General features: G+C 32.7%; 1 long non-coding RNA gene and 1 pseudogene across 1 annotated transcript; both read left to right on the top strand.

The window, feature by feature from the left end:
- Window positions 1-1,839: 1,839 nt before the first annotated feature.
- Window positions 1,840-8,688, top strand: LOC133178162 (uncharacterized). Its single transcript, XR_009719966.1, has 3 exons — window positions 1,840-1,991; window positions 8,219-8,416; window positions 8,578-8,688. It is a non-coding gene; the product is annotated as an uncharacterized LOC133178162 (long non-coding RNA).
- On the top strand, window positions 3,556-5,498 carry LOC133178153 (uncharacterized; annotated as a pseudogene).
- Window positions 8,689-27,409: the final 18,721 nt, after the last annotated feature.

Below are 27,409 nucleotides of genomic sequence, written 5' to 3'. Positions count from 1 at the left end.
ACTTTTAGTGAAAAAGGGGGACAAAAATGTAGAAAAGCGTATTTAAGCCTATTGATTTCAACTTAAAACGTGAACCCATATGACTGATTTACTCTGAAATCTCTTGTGTTTAGTACATTCTTCCTGTTAAGAATAAGAAACGTACCTCTGGGGACCTACTTAAAACACAGCAAGTTCCTCATTGTTGTTCTTATCATATCTTAAATATTAAGCACTTGGTCAAATAACCATGCTATGTTTTCAAAAATGTGATGTGAAATAAAGGTCTCCAGCGTATTTTGCTCATACCTGATGAATGGAACAAACAATAGAATCAGATTTCCTTTTCAAATGAGTGTTACATGTACTTGAGAAAGCATGATGGCTAAGGTCAATATTGTTGCTGAAGAAATTGAACAGAAGTAAATAATAGTCTGCAACTGTTAAAAAAAATACCAGTGTAAAAGTGAAAATTAAAATTTTAACATTTCCAGTAGGACCTACTTTTGACGCAGTCCTTTGCTTCTAAATTTTACAGCTGCATAGTTTTCGAGGCCACTGCTTGTGATTTTTTTTATTTTATTAAAAATGTTCAAAGCGAATAAAATGTACATTGAATATAACAAAAAATACAAAAATGCAAAACCTGATTTAAAACAAATGCACTTGATCTGCAATGTTTAGCTCACCTAGACACTAGCATCCCGGGGGGAAAAATCGTCTCCATTGGTGATCTTGAGTGGCTGGAAACCCTGTAGGCCGTGCTGTTAATCACCTTTAACAAATCCAATTCCTTTCTCAGTGCTATCTAACTTGATTCTATATGATAAGCAACTTACCCAGCCTCAGAAATATATGCACTATTTCAACTCGTTGGTTTAACCAAATATAAAACCATAAAATTAGGATATACGTTATTTGTACAATAAATATTACCTTTAATGTGAAGACAGAAATATCGCATTTAATGTAAAACCAAAAATAAATAAGAATTAATTTAATGTAACAATGTGCATTTCATATTAGAAATATTATATTTATCTAGATTACTACTATATCATTTAATGGTCAGGGAAAATATCGGCCCTAAACGAATTATTCGACTATCCACCGAATGCAGGACTACTGTTATAAAAAAATATGGGATGTGTTTTCTTTACCTTACAATTTATCTTTAAATGGTGATGATTTTGCAAGCATCCCATTAGATTTGTTATGTTACAAAATTTTCATACAATAAATTGGTCGAAAAATGACTCCAATTTTGACTATTCCAGGACAATATTTGTATAGTGAACCCATATATCTCTCCATATTGATTGGCCTATTTTATAAATAGAATTAAACTCAAATCATCGTTCTGTTAATGAAATATTTAATGGTGTTTATCCTTTAATAAAATACATGTAACCCCTCATACAATAAATCTACTTTCAGATGTCTGTTGTGTTCAGTGTATTTAAGCCTTGTTTAAAAAAAATCATTCATATTATTAAAAATATAACTGTGCAAAGTCAGCTACATAAATAAAAATTTTCTCGGAGATACTGTACACAAGACATCACATGGATGTCACTAAACCGACGTCTTTTACAAAAAAAAAAAAAAAAAGTCTTGTCCACTGCTGTGTGTTGAGACACATTTTATTTACAACACAAAATAAACCATTAATGCTAAGTCTGCGAAACATGGGAGAAGAATACATGTAATTCAGTTTTTAAGGGCAAAAAATTATTTATTGTCAGTTGTATCACATTTCTTATTTTATCTGTGCAAACAATAAAATATCAGTACTATCCATGTCATCGGTGCATCGTCTGCACCATTGTTTTCCGCGTCTGTACATTGCCCGGATATCAGTCAGGATGCGTTTGTTCCCTTTTCCTGATTCAACTAGGGTGACACATATTCATAAGTGTGGCGATTGTATGTTTTACATTGCATAACAGAATTCTGAACAATGAATTTCAACTCTATTATTATACTGCTTGGAATTTCTGTCTCACAGATTGGTAAGTTAACGATAACAAATATGTAACTAAGTTGGTTTCCTATTATTTTAATAAATATAAACATTAAAACAATACACATGTATTATTTTTGTTTACATATATATTCTACATCTCAAAGGTCATTAATACGTTAATTAATGTTTGTGTGTCATTTTAACATTTTTGTGAGAGCATGAACTATAACTTCTAATATAGACATTTAGACAATAAGACACGGTAAGGGGAATAAATACGAATAAGATGAGAACTGCTAATTTTGTATTAAAGCCTTTTATGTATTGAATTTATCTTTTTACCATCTTTTAAACCTTTGATATCCTTTGATTTAGTTTTCAGATATTTTTTTAAGCTGAAAATCTTTATTGTTATTACTGAAGTACATGTATGTTTTATCATTGTCCCCCACAAGGTCATTTTTGATGGAAGCCTTTAGCCTCTGGTCAGAATCATTTTAAAACAAAATTTCCGAAAATTTGATTTTTCTTGAAAAGGAAAAAAAGTTGTAGATAAACAAAATCATCTGATTCAACTGACGACTAATGTCTTTGTGCCTCACTTCGGGTAATAATCACACTTAAAAATCATAAGTGCATTATTTACTCTGTTGTTTTATGACAATTACATAGTAAGGCCAAAAAGTGTACTCGTGGGAAACCAAAAATGATCTTCACCTGATACATTTCAAGTAACATGAGTAATTGATGGTTGTTCATCTCTGATTTAACGTTAGTTCACATTTTGTTTTTAAATTTCTACAAAATTATATCTTGTACACTAGCGTATTTAATCGCAACTGTCAATTATGCCTGTACATGTATATTTGCGATTTAAGAGTTGAGGATTATAAGAAGTATTTTCTACTACATGTAGTTTATATATTCCTTCGTGTCTAGTTAAGATTCTTATATAAAGAGACTCGAGTGGTAGAAAAAATGCACCGATGGACGTGAGGTTAGAAGCATATTTTGTTTAGGGAAAGTTTGCATTAATTTGAAATGCAATGAAAAATGCCCTCGATCGCAGTTCTGTTACTTCAGATATTTTTTTCTTCTTATCTTAACTTTCACTTATTGTGACAATACTTTTAGATACTTAAAACAAAATTCGACACAATTCATAATCTATCTCAACACCCTTTATTTTGGTAATGCATAAAGACTGATTCATGACTCTTCTGTCGGTCACTGCACTTTTTTGTGATCTTTGGTAAACTTAAGGACTCCAAAGAAGGAATTCTTATATATTTATACATCCCTTAAGCTTGTTTGTCAATTTCCTATACGTATCAGCATTTTTATAATGGTATTCATAGCAAACATTCTTCTCTGTGAGATCAGTGATCACACATTCAAGTTATTTAGTAAATTTGACGTTTTCGATGTGTTAACAGTCCTTCAGGCTGTCTCTGAGTTACCCTTCCAACAATCCCTTATTTTCTCCTGTTATCTTTCCCTTAGAGGGCGCCACAGGCAAACTCGGTCCCGTATCGGAATACCCTCGCGCATTATCAGTATCTAACTATCGAAGAAAACGTAAACAAACCGCTGTCAATCTCTTTTTTATAATGCCTGAAACTTGCTGTTGTGTACCAGAATGCAGTAATCGAGGTGGACATGTGTTTCCCTCTGATCAATCAAGAAGAAAAATTTGGATCCATGCAATTAAACGCGGCGAAACCCGTTTTCAAAGTTGGGAACCTAAAACACATGCTGTTGTATGCAGGGCAACCTTTAAAGCTGATGACTACGTAACTGAAACTCAACACGGTATTTATTTATTTTTTAATCAGCTTAAAACTTCATTAACAAAAAAATATTAAGAAAAAGTTGCATTTTCCATGTAAATACTTTAATTGCATGTAAATTAATTTACGATGAACCTGTTCCAGACACTGACACATGCATGCCAATATTTGACTCCCGCTGACATTCCCGATTACACTTGTGATCCAGTAAACAAGAAGCATGTCTGGCAGCTCTATAAAACTTCTGGTAATCTATTTATGCATATGTAATAAGCATGATAAGAAATCGTCTTTTGTTTACCCTTTTATTTTCATCTCACACTGTTTAAATCTCACTGTGAATTTGAGAAATATATATATATATATATATATATATATATATATATATATATATATATATATATATATATATATATATATATATATATATATATATATATAGATAGATAGATAGATAGATAGATAGATAGAATAAATTAAGATTCATATTTTGTATCTTACTAGATAATAAAATTTTAAACATGTTAAAAGTTTGTTTCAAAATAAATAAATTATTTTCAAGGAACTACACCCCTGAGTAAAAGACTTAAGAAAAGTGCGGTCCCTAGTATTTTTTCCTGGGTTGAGCCAAGTCCCCATTCACAAGCCAGATCTGATAGAGCAAAGTCCAGGGGTATCAAGCGAAAATTAGCAGAGGAATTTTCTTCCCAGTCAGAGGATGTAGAAATTATATATGCAAGTGATGAACTGCAAGCAACCGAAGAAGTAGTTTTTGATTCAACAATTGTAACTGAAGCTTCAGAGATACCCAAAGTTGAAACCAACATCTATTTTCAAAATGTGGAGACCCAAATACCTAAATATCCTCCAATGAGCATAGACAATTTTACAAATGATGATGCTGGTGTTCATTTCTATACTGGCCTGGAAACACTACGGAAATTTTACTTTGTTTTGAGAACTCTAGGCCCAGCTGCCTATTATTTGAACTATGTGTATCATCAAGTTTCAAACATCAGTGTTCCTGATCAGTTTTTCCTTGTGCTTTGTAAATTACGCCGCCACACTACAAGTTTTGAACTGTCAAGACTTTTTGGCATTTCTGAAAAAAGTCTCAAATATATTTTTTTACCTGGATTCTATTTATGAATAAGCAATGGCGTGAAATTGATTTGTGGCCTTCAAGACATCTAGTTAAATATTTTTGCCCGTCAGATTTAAAAATAAAATTTCCAAATACAAGGGTAATTATTGGTGGTACTGAATGTCCCATTAAGAAACCAAAACTTCCTAAATCTCAGCAAGCCACTTTTTCTACATACAAAAACCGTAACACTGTGAAGGTTCTTGTTGGAGCAACACCAGGCGGTTTGACATCCTACATCTTTACAGCCTATGGTGGATCTACAAGTGATCGTCAAATCGTTGAAAGAAGTTGTCTAATAGATATGTGCAATTCGGGTGATTCAATTATGGCAGACAAAGGTTTTAATGTGCAGGATATGTTTGTACACAAGAACATTCAAATTAACATGCCAACGTTTTTTAAAAAGAAAAATAGGATGTCCTGTGAAACTGTTATAAAAGATAGAAAAATATCCAGTAAACGTGTACATATAGAGAGAATTATTGGACTTGCAAAGACTTACAAAATTTTAAGTGAACCAATGAACAGTTCAGAATCAAAACTGTCATCTGAAATTATATACATTTGTTTCATGTTGTGTAACTTGAAGAATTGCATTGTGCCATCATATGCATAATTAATCTGATCTAATAAACATTGAATAAAAAGAGTGTTTTATAATTTAAACTTTTATTTACTTATTGCAATTACAAACACCTTTGTATGTTTTGTAAAACATTTTCTCAAGCAAGGCAGATTTGAAGTAAGTTTTGTAAAACTCATCCAATTTTTCTTTCATGTCATTTATAAATTTGTCATTTCTTTCGATAGAAAAGAACAAAATGTCATTAAAAGTGTACACGACAAATATGCATTTCTGTTTCTGAGCACAAAGAAGTTGTCCCTGAACCTGGTACATGTAGTAATAGTCATGCTTTTCATCAAGATAGAATCTGGTTCCAGATTGTCTTAAATACGGTACAGTTTTAGAAGAAATGAAATTATTTCTCGCTACATATGGACATTTCACCTCCACCACAGTGTCTTCATCAATAATGCCATCAGGGGATGCTGCTAAGTATGGTGAGACGAGACACACACATATTCCATTTTCATAAACAGTATTTCCAGTAATTTCTTGGTACTTTTTCAAAGCAGATTTTTCATATTTTCTGCCGTGAAGTATAGGCTTTGTGTTTAGTCTTTGTCCCTTTTCTGTTCGGCGCTGAGCAAGTTTTGCTTTGTCTGTCCTATCTGTAGCTTTACATATTCTTCCATACAAAGATGAATGTAGGCGCTTACACCGTTCTTCAAACCACAGATCATTAGTTACCTGGGTTGCCGTTTTCACCATTACCTGCCTTGCAGACTCTTCAGAAATTTCTGACACATTTATTAATTTCAAATGTCTCTCACTAAATGTGTCCTTGAGGTAATCATGGTCCAGGTCAAGTGCCCTCATGTTTGCAGGCTCATATAACTGGAATATTTGGGTGCTGCTTATTCCTGGGAAATTCAAACACACACTTCTGAAATATGAAGTGTAACCAGAGCTATTTTGATATTTTAAAGGACGGGGGTCATATTCACTGTTACATATTTCATCGCAGCCAGGCATGTCCATGATCCGTGCTTTCAGGGGGCTTCCTTTGTGTGGTTTAGCTCGGTGGAAAGTTTGAATCATTTGTGTACAGGTTAGTTCTGTTTTAACACTTCCACGCTTCATAAAATCTGAGCATGCAAACAGAACAGCACACACATGTTTACAATGTGCATCTGGTCCCATGCCTGCAGCACATTCACACTGGGATTCAACAGCACTCTTGTCCTGACCAATCATGACATCAACAATATACTTTACTGATTTCATGATAGAGGCTTTCACTGAACTTCTGATAAACCAGTGTAAATCATGGAATACTACTTTCACATACTGGATGAAACCATCATTATACATGTCTCTAGCTTTCTTGTCCATTATCTTGTTAAACTTTAACAAGAAGGCAGAGATATCTGAATCAGTACATCCTGGAAATGCCTGGCCACTATGGAGGTCTTTATAAAGCTGTGGATCTGGGGTCATCATGAGGAACTCAGGTCCAGAAACGTCAGTCTTTGCACAGTGGGCATTTCTTTTGTAAGCTTCAAGTCTGTAAAAAAAGTATTATCATAGTTAAATTGATTAAGTTTTTTTAAATAGATAACAATATATTAAATCTGTTCATGATTTTGTGAATTATATGAGACGTACACTCACAGGAAAACAAAGACCACTCAGATGACAATGATTGAGGAAATTCGGGAAAAATATATAAGCAATAAAAACGATCATTTTATATCTTTCCAAAAGACTTTTTCAATTAACTGGCGTTTTTAAGGCTACATAAACACAGATCACTGATGTTTTATTTCATTTAAATGTTTCCATAAGGTAACGAAAGAGTATAAAAAGATCGATCAGCTGTTTACATTGACATATATTTACCTCTCAACGAGCTCCCATTTTCTGCCGCTTTTTTTCGCACCGAGTTTTTCCAACTCTCTTTTTAGCTCAGGTATTGTCATAGCATCAAAATTTGATGCCATAGTGGGTAAAATATGTTTTTGATACGTGTATTTTCTTCGAAAGTGATCTGTAGAATAATCGCCGATAAGCCATTGCTGCCATGCCTATCAGTTTTTGTGTTGGACCGCATTTGCCTGTGGCGACCCCTTACGGTGCAAGATAAGATAACTGACGCCGGTTCACCATTGATTGAAACGAAAATTGCTTTTATAATATTATTGAATTATTTCTAGATCTCTAATTGGCTGAAATCTAACATTGTAGAAATCATATTAAGTTATGTTCAGCTGCACTAGATATTTCAATTGAACAAAATACCCAGTATTATTTTTTTTCTACATGGTACCAAGATAGATCGAAAACTTCCAAATTGATACGAGTTAGGAAAAGATATTCACCTGCAACCCCCCTTCCAGGTGAACAACCATTTGTATCTGTTTTTCTACATATTTCCAAAACTAAATCAAGATATGATAAAACCATTTCTGCTTGTTTAGGAGAACATTGTACTCCTTGCTAGGGTAGTTTAATCTTTGTATTGACCTCAAAAACAGCAACAACTGTATATTTAGGAGAAGTTTTTAAATTCAGTTTTAAAACGAATTTTATTGCAATTTACGATATCATTGTATATTTTCAGAGAAAATTCTCAACTATTTATCCGACAGTAGAACCATTAAGATATATAGTAAAAAATAATTTATGATATTATGCAATATTTTAAATACTCAAAATACAATTTTATTACATGCTTTGACATTTTAACCGTCTTACTCAACGTTTTTTTATAGTGATGGAGCAATCAGCTATTATTCGGAATGTGTTTCTCAATTGGACAGAAGCGAGGAACGCGTGCAGGGACTCGAAATCGCATCTTTTAAACTTCTTTGAAATGAAAAATAGGCTTGAATACTTCAAAAAAGAATTAATACTAAATAAAAAGTACTGGGTTGCAGAAACATGGATACCAAAATTATTTTTTGTGAAAGGTACGCATTGGCACAGATGCTAGTATTATAAATAAGATATGGAAATCATTGTATAAAGAAATGGATAAATTTATTCTTCATTGTGATTGTATAAATATTAGCCTTTTTCAGACATGTTTGGGTTCTTTTTTATTGACAGTGGCATTTCATGTTTTATCAAGGTTGTCAATCGAAAATCGAAGGATTGTCAATGAGAATAGATCACGGAAACCTCTTTTCAGAATGTGTGAAATATTGTGAAAGTCAAAACCATACCACTATAGGAATACAGGTAAATTTCTGAATAAAGCCTCATTTAAGTAAACCTTATGCTTGTAGCTTTCTAAATGTTTGGATTATCTAATTGATACATTTACTGAAACCGTGCATTTCAGGGATATAATTGCTCGTGTGTTGTCGAACAAAACCTTCTAAAGTTGGAGTCCAATGGTTGCGACACGAAATGTGTTTGGAACAATATTACATGTAGCGCGAAAAAAAATTCCTTCGCAGTTTATCAGTTGGCGAAAGGTAAGAAGAAAATACAGAACATGATAGATACGTATACGTACATGTTTTGAAATTTGAAATTGTAGATAGACGGGGCATCTTATTGTCCCTAGTCCGAAATATCTGACGTTTTTCAGGCTTTTTACGATTTTGATATGTGGAGTACCAAGAAAACGTCAGAACCTGCACCATTCTGAAAACTAGAAATTTCCGATACTTGCGTTAAATGTTAAACTCACGTTTTATCAATAGCAATGCTTTTCACCAACATCGCTTAAAATCAATTGAATGGAAATGTACAACTTTTCAACACTTCATACAACTATTCTCCACGATAAATTATAGACTAGGCTTTTTGACATCATAGACAGCTGCTTCTTCATAAAAGTGGAACTCATAAATTTGCATACCTTGTCACTAGTCATTTGCAAACTTACTTTGTTAAAAAAAAACATTCTGATTCTACACACAAGTACTCCAAGGCAGATATTGAAAAGACGGTTTAAGTGTATCATTGACAATATCTATGTAGTTTATGGAGACCAGGTGTTCAAACAATATGCTGGAATTCCCATGTTTTCAAATTGTGTGCTGTTATTAGCAGACCTTTTTTGAATTTTATAAAGCAAAATTTATTCAAAAACTTCTACATGGAAAGAAGAAGTCTTTTTCTGTGGCCTTTAATTTGGCATACGAGAGGTGATCAAAAAGTTCGCGAACTATCTCTATATTTAAAAAATCACAATTCAGGTCAGAGTGATATTTTGCACACATATAGTAATACACATGTTCTTTAAATAGCAGATATTAAATAATGTTTTCCTCCGTGTTTGTGACGTCACAATGTGAAAATCACGTCAGTATGTAGGTCACTTGTGACAAAAAATGGTTGACTCAGTCGTACTAGAGCAATGAACGGCTGTAAAGTTTAACGTATATCTCGGAAATTCCTTTGCAGTAGAATATGATAATTTATGTAAGGCTTATGAAGATAAAAGACTTACCAGAAGTTTAATCATTAATTGGATTGAATGTTTTAATGAAGGCAGGGAGATGGTTAAAAATGATGTTTGTTCTGTTGCCCAGCGAAAGCAAGCCGGTAAAAAGATGTGTTCTTAGTTGAGCAATTTGTTTTGAAAGATCGCCAAGTTACAGTAAGAAAAATAGTTGAATATCTGAGCAATAATATAATTATTAAATCCCTAAAATTGAGGGATGTCACGTGACACAGACGAAGCTAGACGTGTTTTCTGCCGCTCTGTGTTTTTTGACAATTTCTTCCGAATCTGAGTTTCTTCTTGAGGAATATTTAAGTTTCGGAAGTCTAGTGTGTGTATGTGTATGCTTGGCTTCGGGATTTTTCATCAAAAACTCATTGTAAAAAAGTTTGATTTCGTGTATATATGTTTGTTGATCTCATCAGTGATTTCTTCTCACTTGTTTACCTGTGTTTTTCACCTGACGATGGCTGAGAGTGATTTCGACTCAATCTCTTCCACGGTCAATAGAACATCAAAGCCGTTATACTTAAAGAACAATGACCTCCGGGGTTCCTCTAAAAAACAGATCACTGACTTTGATCTTATTGACCCAATAACAAAAGTAATCGGCGATGATCTACTGTGCGTGCAACTTGACCGCAATCTTTGGAGAATTTACCTCAAAAGTACAGAATGCAGACTTAAGCTTCTCACACAGGGTATTGATATCAATAGTGTATCCTACCAGTTTTATGATACGAACCCATACACCTCTGGTGCTACATCTGTAACTCAAAAAACTCTTAAACTACAGATATGTGGTCTCCCCCTCTCTGTTGCCGATTCCGCGGTACAGGAACTACTTAACAAGCTTAATGTCAAATTAACAAGTAAAATTCTGTACGAAAAGATCCGCCATCCAGACACAAACCGGATGACAAGTATCCTAAATGGGACCAGGTTCATGTATATTGAGCCTCTTCCAGACGGAAAATATCTACCCAGAATCAATTACTGTGGTGGTATTCAGTGTAAACTTTTTCACTACGGTCAACCCAAAAAAGACATAAACCTTCTATGTACAAATTGCTGGAAAACTGACCACACTCGCTCTAATTGTACATTCGATACCTGCTGTAAGGTATGCAAACAACCTGGCCATTCCCCCGGGAATGAAGCATGCCCGCATTACCAGCCACAAAAGCATTTGACCCCTTTCTGTGGTGCAGAGGATGTTCTATCCAATTTTTACCCATGCAATATGGATATATTTGGTGTCAAACACAAGTCGGCTGAGCATGCCTTTCAGTACATTAAAGCAATAAGATGTGGTGACCTAGAGTCTGCCAATATCATCAAGGATGCCGATGATGCCCTTTCCGCTCTACGCCTAGGCAAAAAAATTAAATCCAACGAGCAGTGGGAGTCTACCAAGGTGTGTGTCATGGAGGAGATCTTGGAAAACAAATGTGTCCAGGTACCTGTTTTCAGAGATAAATTGTGTACCTCCAAGCAATCGACAGTTTTTGTAGAAACAACGTACAACAATGAGTGGGGATCTGGACTTGACCGTGATGGTACGTGCAACACCAAACCTGAACACTGGCCGGGAAAAAACACTCTTGGTGTCCTTATTAAAAAAATTGCAAAAAAAGTTAGAAAAAGAAAGCTAAGTGATCCTACAAAAAACGAAAGAAAACAAAAACAAAAAGAACATTCGAACCAACGCACAATAGTGCAAATGCTACATCAACTTAGAGAAATGTCTGACAGCGATGCATCTGGCTGTAATCCTGACACGGAGAGTTCCGAGGATGAGAAGTAACTGTATTTTCTCCGGTCAGACTGACGCAGCATTTCATGAACTGTGGTATGTGCTTAGTGTTATATTTATTTATAGAGAAAAATGGCATACTTTAAAAATGCTATCATGAATTGGTATAACTTTTTTTTTTACTTGTAAACTAATTACACTTATATTATTTCCCTTTTTTTTTATATGACATTATTATACAGTTATATCCACCAGAAAAATGAAAAATTTAAGTTTACTGTCGGTGAATGTAAGAGGTCTTAATTCGCCGGAAAAAAGAGCCAAAATTTTTACATGGTTAGAAGAGAGTAAAATAGATATAATACTTTTACAAGAAACTCATTTTGTTGAAAAACGTGTGGAAAATTATGATAGAAAATGGAACGGGAAAATAGTACATGCTTTTTCAGACTCTCCTTTTAGTAGAGGAGTTTCCATTCTTTTCAACAGAGATTGTAATGTAGATATTTTAAATGTACATAAGTCTAATGATGGAAGGAAAATACTTATTAATGTAAAAATAGACGATAATTTATTTACAATCATTAACGTATATGCACTCAATAAAGAGTCAGATAGGTTAGCCTTCTTAAACACTCTCAACAAATTTATTTCTTCTTTTTCTGCGCAAGATAGTACGATCAGAATAGGAGGTGATTTCAATTGCAATTTTAATAAAGAAAATGACAAATCAAATAAGAAATTGAATAAAATAGTAAATAAGCTCGACTTAGTCGACGTATGGCGTAATAAAAATCCTGCTAACAATGGTTATACATGGTGTGATGCAGAAAATTGTCCAAAGAGTAGGATAGATTATATTTTTGTAAATAAAGACTTTATAGAACGTGTAAAAAATATTATTGTACGACGAATTCCAGGTACTCACAATAATAGCACACGGTTAAGTGACCACAGATATCTTAAATGTACTTTAAATCTTAGTAAACTAGAAAGAGGTGCAGGTTACTGGAAATTAAATGTATCTCACCTTGAAAATGATGATTACAAACACGGTATAATAGATATATATAACAATATTGATGAAACGCTAGATCCAATTTTGAAATGGGAAACTTTTAAAATAAGTGTTCGTGATTATTCTATTAAATACGCAAAACAATCTAAGCATAATATAAAATATAAAGTAAAACTGCTCGAGGAAAAAATCGATAATATTGAATCATTGTGTAGTTCAGAAATTAATATGAATGAAAAGCGAAAACTAGAGAAAGAATTAGATGTAATGTATGACGAAATTGCTAAAGGAGCTCAAATAAGATCAAAAGCGCAATGGATAAGCGATGGAGAGAGAAATACAAGTTTCTTTCTAGGATTGGGAAAAAAACATCAATCAAATAATACGATAACTGAATTAAAAAAGAATAATAAAACATTTGCTAGTAATAGTGAAATTTTACAAGAAATGTGCCTTTTTTATGAAAACTTATATACAAGCAAATCTGTTGATGATAACAATATTTCGTCTTATTTACAAGACATTGAATGTCCAAAGCTCAATGATCGCGAGCGAAAGTTTTGCGACACATTTCCAACATTTGATGAATGTTCAGATGTGGTTTATAATTTAAAAAGCAACAAATCTCCAGGTTTAGATGGATTATCAGGGGAATTTCATAAATGTTTTTGGAATATAATTGGACCTCTCTTTTACGAAGTATTATTAACTGTATTTGAAAAAGAAGAATTACCATATTCTCAGCGATTGGCACTTATCACCCTTTTATTTAAGAAGGGTGACAAGAATAGTCTTAAAAACTACAGACCATTAAGTTTAACAAACACCGATTACAAGATTATAGCCTTTGTTCTCGCAAAAAAATTACAAAGTGTCATAGATAAATTAATTAGTAAGGAACAATCGGCATATATCAAAGGTCGCTACATAGGTATAAATGCAAGATTAATTTTAGACATTTATGAATATTGTATGGAAAATGAAAGAGATGGATTATTACTATTTTTAGATTTTGAAAAGGCTTTCGATTCAGTCGAGTGGAATTTTCTTTTCCAAGTTCTGAAAAAATTTAGCTTTGGTGATAATTTTCTCCAATGGATGAAAATTCTATACAATAAACCAATATTCAGAATTAAAAACAATGGATGGATTTCTAAAACTTGTAGCATGAATAGAGGTATTAGACAAGGATGCCCTATTTCAGCTCTATTGTATCTATTTGTGGCAGAAATATTGGCCCTTAAAATTAAAAATAACAATGAAATACAAGGTATTAATTTATCAAACACGAAAAGAGATATAAAAATATTCAGCATGCAGACGATGTCACACTGGCTTTAAAAGATATATCTTCTTTAAATATTGCAGTAACGACTGTTAATGAATTTTGTAAACACGCTGGCTCAAAAGTTAATTTAAGCAAAACACAATGTATATTACTAGGTAGTCTTAAAGATAAATACACCAATGTAGGAGGCATACAGGTAACTAATGATGCTGTTCGATGTTTAGGTATTCACATTGGCCATAATAAAATTCAATGTTATGAATTGAATTGGTTAAAAACTTTTCAAAATATGGAAAAACTCTTTGAATCTTGGAAAAAAAGAAAATTGACTATTTTTGGGAAATCATGTGTCGTTAATTCATTAGCTACGTCACAACTTATTTATATGGGTTCAATATTACCAATGCCCGATCCCGAACATATTCGACAAATTAAAAGCAGCATATTTGACTTCATATGGAATAAACGCGATAGAATTAAAAGAGATACTGTGATCGGAAAACAGGAAGATGGTGGAATAGGTGTGATAGATATTGAATTGAAATTTAAGGCCTTAAAGGCAGCATGGACTAGATTCCTAATAGATAAGAATTGTATACTCAGCGAAATAGTAGAAGGCTATTTGAATCGTCTTAATGTTGATATCAATTATATATTAACTTTATCGGAGACAAAACCCTCAGACTTTAAAATCATTTCAAACCTCCCGAATTTTTATAAAGAAGTATTCTGTAGTTTTAATGATTGTAAAAGATATATCGATGAAACAAAATTATCTAATGTAAGTTTTGCTCAGCAACCAATATGGAATAATAATATGTTTAAATATGCAAACAAAACAATATGTTTTAAAAATTGGATCCAAAGTGGGATAACACATGTTAAAGACCTTTTTAATAAAAGTGGACAATTTAAAACTCTACAAGAATTGTCCTTTGATCTGAAACAAAAATCGAATTGGATGTGTGAATATAAAATAATAAAAACGGCAATCTATAAAAAAGCTTTAAGATTAGATATGACTTGTTGTTCATACATACAGACTATAGGAAATTGTTATTTTAATTTTATCAATGGTGCATATTGTATTGAAGATAAAAAATGTAAATTTTTCTACGATAATCTACTCTTTAAGAAATTTAAAGCTCCAAGTCATCAATTAATGTTTAAAAAAATATTTTCTGTTGCTAAAGAGAGTTGGAAATTTATATATAGAAACAAAGTAAAAGACATATATGACAAAAGAAGATGTGAATTTAATTACAAATTGTTAAATAATACATTATGTTGTAACAGTTTTCTTTTTAAATGCAAATACAGAACATCTGCTTTTTGTAATATGTGTGATGAAATTGAAGATATTAGAATTTACTTTTTGATTGTTCACATGTTCAAATACTATCGCAGGTAGGTTAAGGCTTCCCGTAGAATATGACAGTGCACTCTGTGCCTTCACAACTCTGAACTACCAAAATATGACGTCATAATTGAAAATGACGTCAGGTCACTACAAACTTGAGGTGTTATGACGGGGAGAGTGTCATGAACTTTACACTTTATTTCAAACTGCATGTAAAATGCTAAATAGCTATTGCAAAATTCACGACTCGTTAAAGGTTTTTTGAGTCTTATATGTCCGAATATTTTAAAAATACACCGCTTACCTACCCTTGATTGAAATTCATCATGTTCAAAATGCTTATGAAAAATATAATTTTGAAATGTACTCTGTTTTATACCCGTGGTTGGAGGTAGAATTTATTTTGTGTGTATAAAAGAGTCTGGCGCAGGTGATTAATGAGGATTAATCTGAGAATTTTTGCGGAAATCTGTAAGAAGAGGTTGTTCTCTAACTGAATCTTGCTTGGGAAAAATGTGTGTTGGCTTTGTTTTAATACAGATTACGATATTGTGTGGAAAATACCCTCAAATTTGTAGGTAAGTTGAGTTTCTCAGGAAATATTTTGTACCCAAGTAATACTATGACTTTTCCCAAGCACATTTCGGATACACAAGGATACGATGAGTTTATTTACATAACAAAATGTTAATAATTATTGTGTTAATCAGCTGCGCCGAAGCGATTTATATGAAACACTTCAAAAACTTATAAATGACCGTCACGTGATCAACAAAGTCATGTGATATCATAACAAATATGCTAATATATAGCCGAGGAAACCCTTTATATAAATTGGAAGTACTAAAGTTCAATACTTATAAATTTTAACCAAAACCGACCTCGCAATGACATATTATGTTTTGAGCGCATTTTAAAGCTTCGGGAAGCCTTAACATAGCTGCGATGGAAAAATCTGAGTTCTGTGTTAAATTTTGATATACAGTGGAAACATGTCATATTAGGGTTTTATTCTGAAAAGAATTCCAAAATACAATTTTTGAATACCTTTGTGTCTTTCCTAGCGTATAAGATATATAAATTTAAAATGTTTTGTAGATGTCAGAACAAAACTGAAACAAATGATATGTTACTCTCTTATGTAAAAAATAATATTAAAAAAAATATGGACTTATTAATGAAGTTAACGAAAACTCATATGTTTAAAAATAAGATAGTGTCATTTGTAGAATTGCTATAATAAATATTTGTTACTCTGTTATTTATGTTATACTACCTATCCTGACCCGGGATAGTTGGAAATTGTAAATGGGTTTGCATAATGATTAATAAATTAAAAAAAAAAATCCCTAAAATATCGTTAACTTTAGACTTTAAACATATGAGATATGAAAAAAATAAAAGGCGCCCATACTTTTCCACATTGGATAAACGACGCTCTCGAGACAGAGGACTCGGATTGTGATGGTCACCATGGTAATTCTGGGAAGGGATATCCTTTCCACCCATCCTATTGCCGAGATTTGGCCATTTTCTGACAGATGGTCTGTTCTTGTTATAAAAAATTACTTGCATGGTAAGAAATATAAGACTAGGAAAAATCTCTTAGCGTCTGTGGACAGACAGCTAGGAAGCATGTCACGTGACCGCCTAGATCAAGTGATTCGCGCATGGGCAGAACAATGGCAGATGTGCATTAAAATCGGAGAGGATTACTTTAAAAAATAATGAACACTGAAACCTCATTTTATTTCTTTAAGGAAGTTATTCAGTTAGTTCGCGAACTTTTTGAACACCCCTCGTAAAGATAATTTCAATCAACGGCGTTTTATCAATTAAGAAAATTCTTTATCATTCCAATGTTGATTCGATATATCCAGTGAAGTCGAATAAAAGACATCACATCTGCTTCATTTTTGGATAATAGTTTTTTTTACTAGAGAAAGACATTAATGGCAAACTAGCAATAAAATTTATGATAAAAGTATTGACTTCAACTTTCCTATCGTCAACTTCCGTTAGTCATGTAGCAATATGCAATTATCAGCTGCATATGGAGTTTATGTCCCCCAGGTGAGTCGATATACATGTACAAGAACATGTATATCTACGAAAAATTTCTAAATCGAGACAGTCTATTGACACAAAAGTCACAAAACATGATACAAGGATCTTGACAATCTAGTTAAAAGTCAACATTTTGGAAATTCTATGATAGATACTACAACAACAATAATAATAATAATAATAATAATAATAATAATGCTTTATTTAGAGAAGGTAACCCGATTAGTACAAGGTACTATTCTTCTCCAGGGCCTTCAAAATTTCAAACAACATATTACATAAAATGATAAAGTAAAAGATAAAACATGTAGTGATAAGTTCATTAATTCATGAATAATTAAATGTAATATTTAACTTAAAGATATATAGTTTCAAAATAAAGAAGTCAATATTTATAGTTCAGGAGACATAGTTTAAAACAATAGTAATAATCATACAACATGTACAAAGGAAATATAAAAACATATATTTACAGACGTTGGCTAATTTCTTCTAAAATTTCTTCATTTCTTCTAAAAATAGGTAAAGATGGTGAAAATTTGACATTTAATGGTAGGTTATTCCATAAATGTACACCTGAATATTGAATAGGATTTGTAAATAGAATTGTTCGATGTTTTGGTAAATGAAGATTATAATTTAATTCTGAACGCAGGGAATAGGAATCATGGTTATGAAAAACAAAAAAGGCCTGGAGGTATTCACGGCTCATACCATAAGAAGTTTTGTACAATAAAATACACTTATGTAATGTGACTAATTCAAACACATTTAGCCATCCCAGTTTTTCAAACAATGGTTTTGATGGTTCGTCAGGTGCTGCATCTAGAATTATTATTCTAGCAGCTTGTTTCTGAAGTTTAAGGACTCTTTCAATGTTAGTTTTAGATGCATTACCCCAAACCGTAAGACAATAGTTTATTGAAGGCAAAATGTATGCATTATAGAAAAGTTTTCTAGTACTTAATGGAAGAAATTTCTTAATTTTACGAAGTGTAAATAACTTGTATGTTAAGGATTTACAAACTGTATCTACATGATAATTATACTGAAGAGTTTGATCTATCTGAACACCTAAGAGTTTTTCAACTTCAACATTTTCCAGTTTTTCTCCAGAAATTTCTATATAAAGTTCTGGAATATTTAACTTTGACCTCTTTTGTTGTGTACACATAAGCATAGACTTTGATTTGTTCGTGATCAAAATCATTTGGTTCTGTATACACCAATTTTCAATTTCACATAAATCGTAATTTTAAATAAGTTTCAATATTATGTACATTGCTGTCAGATAAATGTAGAGTTGCATTATCTGCAAACATATCAATATTACTGTGATTAACACATAAAGGAAGGGCGTGGCCCAATGATTAGAGCATCTGCTCTAGAGTCGTGGAGTAGGGAGTTGATCCTTACGTCGAGGGTTCGAATTCCACTGAGGGACGTGGAGACCGGTCCTTCGGATGAGACCGTATAAATCGAGATCCCGTGTCGCAGTAAGTGTTGGCACGAAAAAGGTCCCTCACTGCTCAATGGCCCCGAGTGCCGAGTATAGGTCAAAATTTGTAGCCCTCCACCGGCAAGTGGTGGCGTCTCCATATGAGTGAAAAATTCTAGAGAGGGACGTTAAACAACAAAAAACAAACCAACAAACATAAAGGAAGGTCATTTATATACAATAAAAATAGTAGTGGACCTAAAATAGATCCCTGGGGGCACCCCTGCTGTGATAGGTAAAATATCGGAAGAACATGCGCCAATTTTAACACTCTGGGTCCTTTCATTTAAATAAGACTTAAACCACTTAATTGCAAGTGAGCCAAAGTTATAGTGTCTTAATTTCTCAATTAAGACATCATGACTGACGAAATCAAATGCTTTACTGAAATCTATAAATGCTATTCCAATGAGATTTCCTTGGTCCATTGCATGCACCAGTGCTCAGTAAGTTTGGTTAGTGCCGTTTGGCAAGAATGGAATTCCCTGAAACCAGACTGTGAGCTCGTAATGAGGCCAAAAGCTCTGGTGAATTCATGTATTTGATTAGCAATATGCCTTTCAAAAATTTTTGATAGAGTCGGTATGATAGATATTGGTCTGTAGTTACTTGGATCATTTTTATCGCCCAACTTATATATAGGGGTGACTTTAGCTTGTTTCATATGTAAAGGAAAGATGCCATTAGTAATGCTAGTATTTATTAGATGAGTTATAGGCTTAGAAATTATATCCGCAGAAAGTCTTAAGAGACGGAGACCAATGAAATCTATTCCTGTCGATTTATTAATGTCAAGTGTGTGTAGCATTGATAAGCCCTCGTCTCGGCTTATAGGAATAAATAAGCTAAATACATTTTCATCACCAAGTTTTGACTTTGTGAATTCTTTTAATTTTTCTGGTTTAAAGCTATGTTTTGGTAATTTAGTTAATAAATTGCTAGAAATTTTTGTGAAGTGCTCATTAAAAACATTTACAATGCCTTGTATATCATCAATTTTCGATCCATTGTCCTTAATATGGGTGGGAAAAAATATTTTGGCTTTGAGACTAAATGGTTGAGATAGCTCCACCTTTCTTTAGGATTAGAGCTCTCTCAATCGCTGATTTTTAATAAGTACATTTAGCCTTTTTAATCAAAAGGGTAACTTTATTCCGCCAATGTCGAAAATTTTCAAAGTCTTTAATTGTGTTGATGATAGTAATCTCGTAATTGTCTAGCATCATTAATCTCTTGTGTTAACCATTTTGAACGAGACTCAGTTTTCACACGTTTAGTTTTTACCTTAGCATGCCTATTTAGAATAGAATTAAACATATTGTAAAAATTTTCTAATATATCATTAGGATTGTGCAGATTCATAAGGACATTAAAATTGACACTTTGTAAACCAGAGAGAAAGCCTTCTTCATTAAAATTCTTAAAGTCGCGGTATTGATTTTCAGTATGTTTTCCCTTACGCTGCATGCTGTTAGATCTGCGTGTTGCGCAAACAGGATAATGGTCAGACATAGCTATGGGTGGTACTTGGATTTCACAGTTGAGGTCAGGTTGGGTAGTGTAGAAATGATCAATAAGGGTACATGAGGTGTTAGTAATTCTAGTAGGTGTGGTAATTAATTGAGTTAGTCCAAATTCTTCTAGTGCAGTTGTCAAGGATAGAGGGGGGTCTTTTAGGAGATCAACATTAAAGTCACCTGTAAGTATGATTTCTTGGTCATCACAGCAGGAGGCACGGTTTATCTCTCTGGCTATGTCCTCCACCCAGCAGGAGGGTGCAGATGGTGAGCGATATGCAGAACAATAAAATGACCTTGTTTCCAAATAAAATCTGGCAATAGGTCGGATGTTGACTGACGTCTTTCATAAAAATTTTATGGCCATTATTTTCACATTGAATTGTTTACGGATTTTTCCGTTCATCCGATCATGGCAAGGGACACACAGTATGTGAAACCGGGGTATGTGACCGGAAATTCTTAATCCTCCATGTGGCTTCTGATCCCACCTTCTATTTCCAGAGGTCCGTGTGTTGACTTGGTTCACAATTTATATTGCTTATATGGACTTTTGATCTTGATCACTGTTCGTAATCCTCACATTTCATTAAAAGAATGATATTGATAGTACTTGTACTGAAAGCATCCTGTTGTTGATAGGTTGTGAGTTTGACATTTCACATTTGGTTCTCTGGTTTTAAAATTTGAGATTAGAATCGTTGAATTTTAGTTCTCTAGTTTTAAAATTTGAGATTAGAATCGGTGAAATTTATAGTTTTATAATGGTGCCAGTTTTGACGTTTTCCTAGCATGGCAAAAATCAAAATCGTGGGAAAAAGCCTGGAAAACGTCAGATAATTCGACAAATGAGTCCACACACACACATACACACACACAAACACACACACAGATATATATATATATATATATATATATATATATATATATATATATATATATATATATATATATATATATATATATATATATATATATATATATATATATATATATATTGTCTTGTATTATTTAGATGTTCCCCAACGACTAGCAGGGAAACTGTTCAACGATTGTGTTCATTATAATATGAGATCTACTTTTTCAAGAGACGATTGTAATAAAAAATTTCCCTTCATTTGTCAAGGTAAGATATGTTTTGCATATGACTTTGAGGTTCTTTACAGAAGTAATTTATAATTTTAATTTTAGTTCTTTTATTAAATAATCGTTTAGAATAATTAAGGTTTTAGAGAGGGGTTCGCAATAGATATAAATGTAAACAAATATTCTTAAAGCAGTGCTTCCAAAAAAAATGTTCTAAATTGAAGACAATGAAAAAGTTGTATTTAGGAAGAACGACCACGAATTAAAACAACAATTCGGAAACATTGAGAAATTTTCATTACTTTTCATCCAAGACCTCCCTGTATACCGTACAAAAAACGGTCGTCCAAAAATCGTTATATAAGACCACAGTAGGGTTTTGAGACAGAAACCTCATGTATGACGTAAATTCATAGATACAGTAAAATGAATTCATGTTAAATTTGTAAATAACACATAATCGTAAAATTGACTGAAAACATTTTCATTGACAAGTTTTTACAATAAGGCAAAAAGTCAACGTACGATTTTGTTTCACAATTAAAAGCCATTTTAATAACGTTTCGCAAAGCCGTAATTTATCGGTTTCTTGACTTTCTTTTCTGCAAGAAACAAAACGGCCATGTTGATCATTAGTTCCATACCGGGAAGATTCAATTCCAGTCAAAAGCAATGAAAGTGATATCTCAAAAAAGAGTGTATCATAGATGAAATATACATAAACACCAACATCGCTTAAAATCAATAAAATCGAAATGTACAACTTTTCAACACTTCATACAACTATTCTCCACGATAAATTATAGACCAGGCTTTTTGACATCATATAGACAGCTGATTCTTCATAAAAGTGGAACTCGTAAATTTGCATACCTTGTCACTGGTCATTTGCAAACTTACTTTGTTAAAAAAAACATTCTGATTCTACACACAAGTACTCCAAGGCAGATATTGAAAAGACGGTTTAAGTGTATCATTGACAATATCTATGTAGTTTATGGAGACCAGGTGTTCAAACAATCTGCTGGAATTCCCATGGTTTCAAATTGTGTGCTGTTATTAGCAGACCTGTTTTTGAATTTTATAAAGCAAAATTTATTCAAAAACTTCTACATGGAAAGAAGAAGTCTTTTTCTGTTGCCTTTAATTTGACATATAGATAGTTTCAATCAACGACGTTTTATCAACTAAGAATATTCATTATCATTCCAATGTTGATTCGATATATCCAGTGAAGTCGAATAAAAGACATCACATCTGCTTCATTTTTGGATAATAGTTTTTTTTACTAGAGAAAGACATTAATCATGTTAATGGCAAACTAGCAATAAAATTTATGCTAAAAGTATTGACTTCAACTTTTCTATCGTCAACTTCCGTTAGTCATGTAGCAATATGCAATTATCAGCTGCATATGGAGTTTATGTCCCCCAGGTGAGTCGATATACATGTACAAGAACATGTATATCTACGAAAATTTCTAAATCGAGACAGTCTTTTGACACAAAAGTTACAAAACATGATACAAGGAACTTGACAATCTACTTAAAAGTCAACATTTTGGAAATTCTATGATAGATACAATGACCTTGTTTGCAAATAAAATCTGGCAATAGGTCGTATGTTGACTGATGTCTTTCATAAAAATTTTATGGGGAAGATTCATTCCCAGTCAAAAGCAATGAAAGTGATGTCTTTAAAAAGAGTTTATCATAGATGAAATATACATAAACATAAGGATTCCTATGTAATGTAAACTCTTTGTTTAAAAAAACATAATTCCTACGATTAGGGTTATTTTATAAATGAATATATTGGGAAATATTGCAAGAACTTTGGAAGAAAAGCAGGGCCTCAAATAGTCAAATTGAATTTCAATCATCCTCATGTAGTGCTGTCTGTTAAAGTCATTTTCCTTGACGTAAGATGGGATCGCAAAAAGGGTAAAGTTCTTCAAATGTACTTTAAACACTTTCAATGTTGTAGTTTAATTGTTCAGTCTCTGATGTTAGTTCCTCTGTTGTTGTTTTTTAAATAAATGATAAACATTTCATACTAAGTTTCATGTAAAGTGATATATGATTAACAGATAATGCTATAATTGTAAAATGGGCATGTATTAATAATTTAATGAATTAATTAGCGATTGTAATTAGCTGAGCAGGCATAATCAATGAAGCTATATATTTAACACAACCAAAGGTGATAATTACCAGTACCTAGATATAGGGTTTGAATTTTTAGGTGACTCTTAAGCTACCAAAAGTGAATGATGCATAGTATATCAATGTTTATATTTGGCCTTAGTTTCCCTTTGTGACTTCGAGTAGATCATAGTTCATACTGATCTTGTATCATGTTTACCAAGTCCATTTTACCAGAATGAACTTTAATTGTGAAAAGAAAAAAACAAGTTGAAAAATAAAGTTCGTATTTAATTGGTAGTCTCAGTATACATGTATTAATTTCACTTGTTTTGTGGCTTTCTTTGAAACCTAATTTCTTTAAATGAAACCTAATGATTTCTTTCAATATTTTTTTCTGGCTGTCTTCAATTGATTTTCTGAGTTTTCTATTAAAAAAATATTTAGTATGTCTATCAATCACCATTGAATAAACATTTTTTTTTAAAGTAAGATATGGCAATATGGGATTTTAATTTTAAGAGTTGAAAATAATTAAAAAAAAAATAATAACCTCTCAGTGACCATCATTTGTTTTAGATTCAATAATATAGAGAGATTAAAAACAAAATGTAATTGAATGTTATTGAAAAGTAATGGTCATTACTGACATTTTTTTAAAGTAATGCATTACATTACAATTACTTGAAATTGAAAGATGGACCATTACACATTACACCCCATTACTTTGAAAAAAGTAATGATTACAATACATTACCATTACACATTACCATTACCCCAGGTCTGAAGTCAAGAACAGTGCTTATCTAAACTAGAGAGTTCCAAGGAACGCATGTGTCGCCTGCTTTGTAACTTGATTAAAGATGTAAATAAATCTAAGAGTGGTCACTTTCTATTTACTGTTAGCATGATAGTTCATGCATTTGCCTGCAAAGAAAAAATGGCATCCATGGGTAGTATAAGACTGCAATAGAATCTGTTGATCAGAGGAAATATGGTTCCCTAACCCTCAAATGAATAATTGAATAGAAATATATGGAGATAACAAACAGTATTAAAGCTCAAAAATCCATTAAACAATACAAATTTTGGATCAGAGCAAACACGGACCTCTAAAACATCAGAGGTGGGATCAGGTGCCACGGAGGAGTGAGCATCCCCTTCCCACCGGTCACACCCGCCGTGTTCTCCTTGTCATGATCGGGAAATAACGAAAAAATCTGTCGACAATTCAGTGTGTAAAAATCCGTCGACAATTCTGTGTACACTAGACAAAATTGCTAATGCGCCACCAAAGAAAATTAAAATTCTACTTTTCAAAACTTGTTTATGGTGTATTTGATATATAATTATGTTAATTAAATAAAAAATGAGGCATTTCAATGCCTTTACTGATAGATAACTAGAATGTTTACTGAAGCGTAACCATTTCATAGACAAAATTAAAATCGTGTCCATACTTTTTTGGAAGAATAAATTTCTATTTTTCTTTGTGCTTGTGTTCTTTATATTTGTACCAATTAAAAACTCAGAAAAAAGTTACACCGTATGCGGCGTTTGACCTTAGAAAAGCGCGCTAAAGCAGGCAGTATGGTGGCTGCAGGGGGTTCCTTTGGAGAAATTTGTAAAAAAAAAAAAAAAAAAAAAAAAAAAAAAAAATTAAAACAATTAAAAGATTATGAATTCCTTTAATGAGATATTGTTGCAAATACATTAACAAATATAAAAATGTTTACCTTAGATAGCCACGGCATTAAATAAGCAGCTCACGGTAATTTGAAAATTGTACCACAAAATTGGGTCAACCGGAAGTCGGGTGGATTTGGTATGGACACCAAGGCACTGGATGACTACTAAGCGATATGATAGTCAATAGCTGTATGTTATTTGATTTTTAACTGGGAGACTGCTTCTGTGGCAACCTCACGGATCACCTTTGGTGATCACCAACTTCATATCTGGGCAAAAACGGTGCGCAGTGCACGTCGGGAAATTGGTTTACGGGCAAGAAGGTCATTTAAGGGTCTTGTCATGATACCAAGACATTTGTCAATCCCACTGTTTTGGAAAAGATGGCATATTATATATATTATTACCGTTGGGGCAAATGTTCAGGTTACAAATAAGAATAACAAGTAGTGCGTTAGCAATTTTGTCCAGTGTAAATAATGGCCTAACAATTAATAGAAAAACGTCAGTCAGCATTTGACTTAATGATGAATTGTATTTGCTGACAAAGGTCATTGTATCGAGATAGAACTTACGAAATGACGACTTTAAACGAGACTTCTTATATTCTTGTTTCATCAACTTGTGTGTCAATAACTTACCTCGTTTTAGAAATTGTTCATACGTAGAGCATCCTCTTGCGTATCGAACGAACTGAGAAATATAAACCCCGTATGCAGGTGATGAAGGTATATTGCTGCATAAGTAAGGGAATTTGACGATTAAAATGTTAAAGTCATCACATTTATCATAAAGCTTGGTTGTTAGATTACCATTAACGGCAAGTGGTGGCGTCTCCATGTGAGTGAAAAATGACAAGGTTAGTAAATTTACAAGTTTCATTTTTATTGAAAAAGCAGCTGTCAATGATATTTAAAAGGCTGGACTTTAATTTATCGTGGGGAATGGTTGTATATAAAGTTGAAAATTCGTAAGTTTTTATGCTGTTGATTTATTAAAATTATTAGAAATAACTATTCATCATTTTTTCAAACAATCCTCCATTGAGATTTCAGTCTGTCTTTACTACAATTGTCAGTCTACACGATCCATTGTGGAATACCAATCCCGGTGTATTTTCATAGTATTTTTAAATATAAGTTTGTGTGGTAACTGTATATCATGCAGTTTCAAAGTACAGTATCATGCGCTAAACGTGTTTCCAACAATCCTCCAAAAGAGATTTCAGTCTGTCTTTAAAGCAATTATCAGTTTACACAGTTTCAAAGTACAATTTCATGAGTTCATAAATCCTTCCTCTCATAATTCAAAACTCAAAAGTTATATTAAAAGGCCAGGGGCATTGTTTTTGTAAAGTAGGTCAAAGGTCAGGGTCAAATGGATTGTAATGATGGTATTTTTCATAATGTCTAATGACAAACAGTGCACATGCTAAATAGCATAGACCTAACTCTTAAATTTCAAAAATATGCTTTTTAATGGCACTATAAATTATTTTGAAAAGTAGGTCAAAGGTTAAGGTCAAGGGTCACGAGGTCGGTAACCATGGTAATTCACAAAAGCCATAGTGCTAAGCAATATTTGTACAAAATATCAAATCCATATCTCTTACAGTTTTGAGATATAGGGTGTGACAGACAGACAGACGCCTGGTAAATTGATCCTTAAGTGTCGCTCTGCTCTGTAGGTGACACAAAAAGCGTTTAACGACTTAAAAAAAGTATAAGGAAAACTGTAAAGAGGAAATGCAGCATACCAAATGAAGAGAAAATGCTTATGTTTAAAGGAAAAAATCTTTAATCGATGCCTAACCAGAGCAATTTTTTTCAAGATGCCCTGGTCTTTTCTTTTCAATTAAGTTAAAGCATTTTGGTTAAAATGAGGCATTGCGGATATTCTTCTTTGTGAAGCTTGAAATGGAAACTATATCTATACGAGGGTTGTCCAAAAAGTTCGTGGACAAATGCTTAATTTTCTTTATAAAGTCCGCAATGGCAAACATGTACGATAATATCTTAATACAGACCATGATTGAGTAAATGTACAAAAACTGAAAACAATGCACACTATTTACTGAACATTA

Source organism: Saccostrea echinata, unplaced genomic scaffold (assembly GCF_033153115.1).
Source record: "Saccostrea echinata isolate AGI-Se365-2 ecotype Australia unplaced genomic scaffold, CSIRO_AGI_Sech_v1 ptg000001l, whole genome shotgun sequence".
Lineage (NCBI taxonomy): Eukaryota > Metazoa > Mollusca > Bivalvia > Ostreida > Ostreidae > Saccostrea > Saccostrea echinata.
Note: the sequence above shows the minus strand (reverse complement) of the source record. Positions and strands in the feature narration are given on the sequence as shown.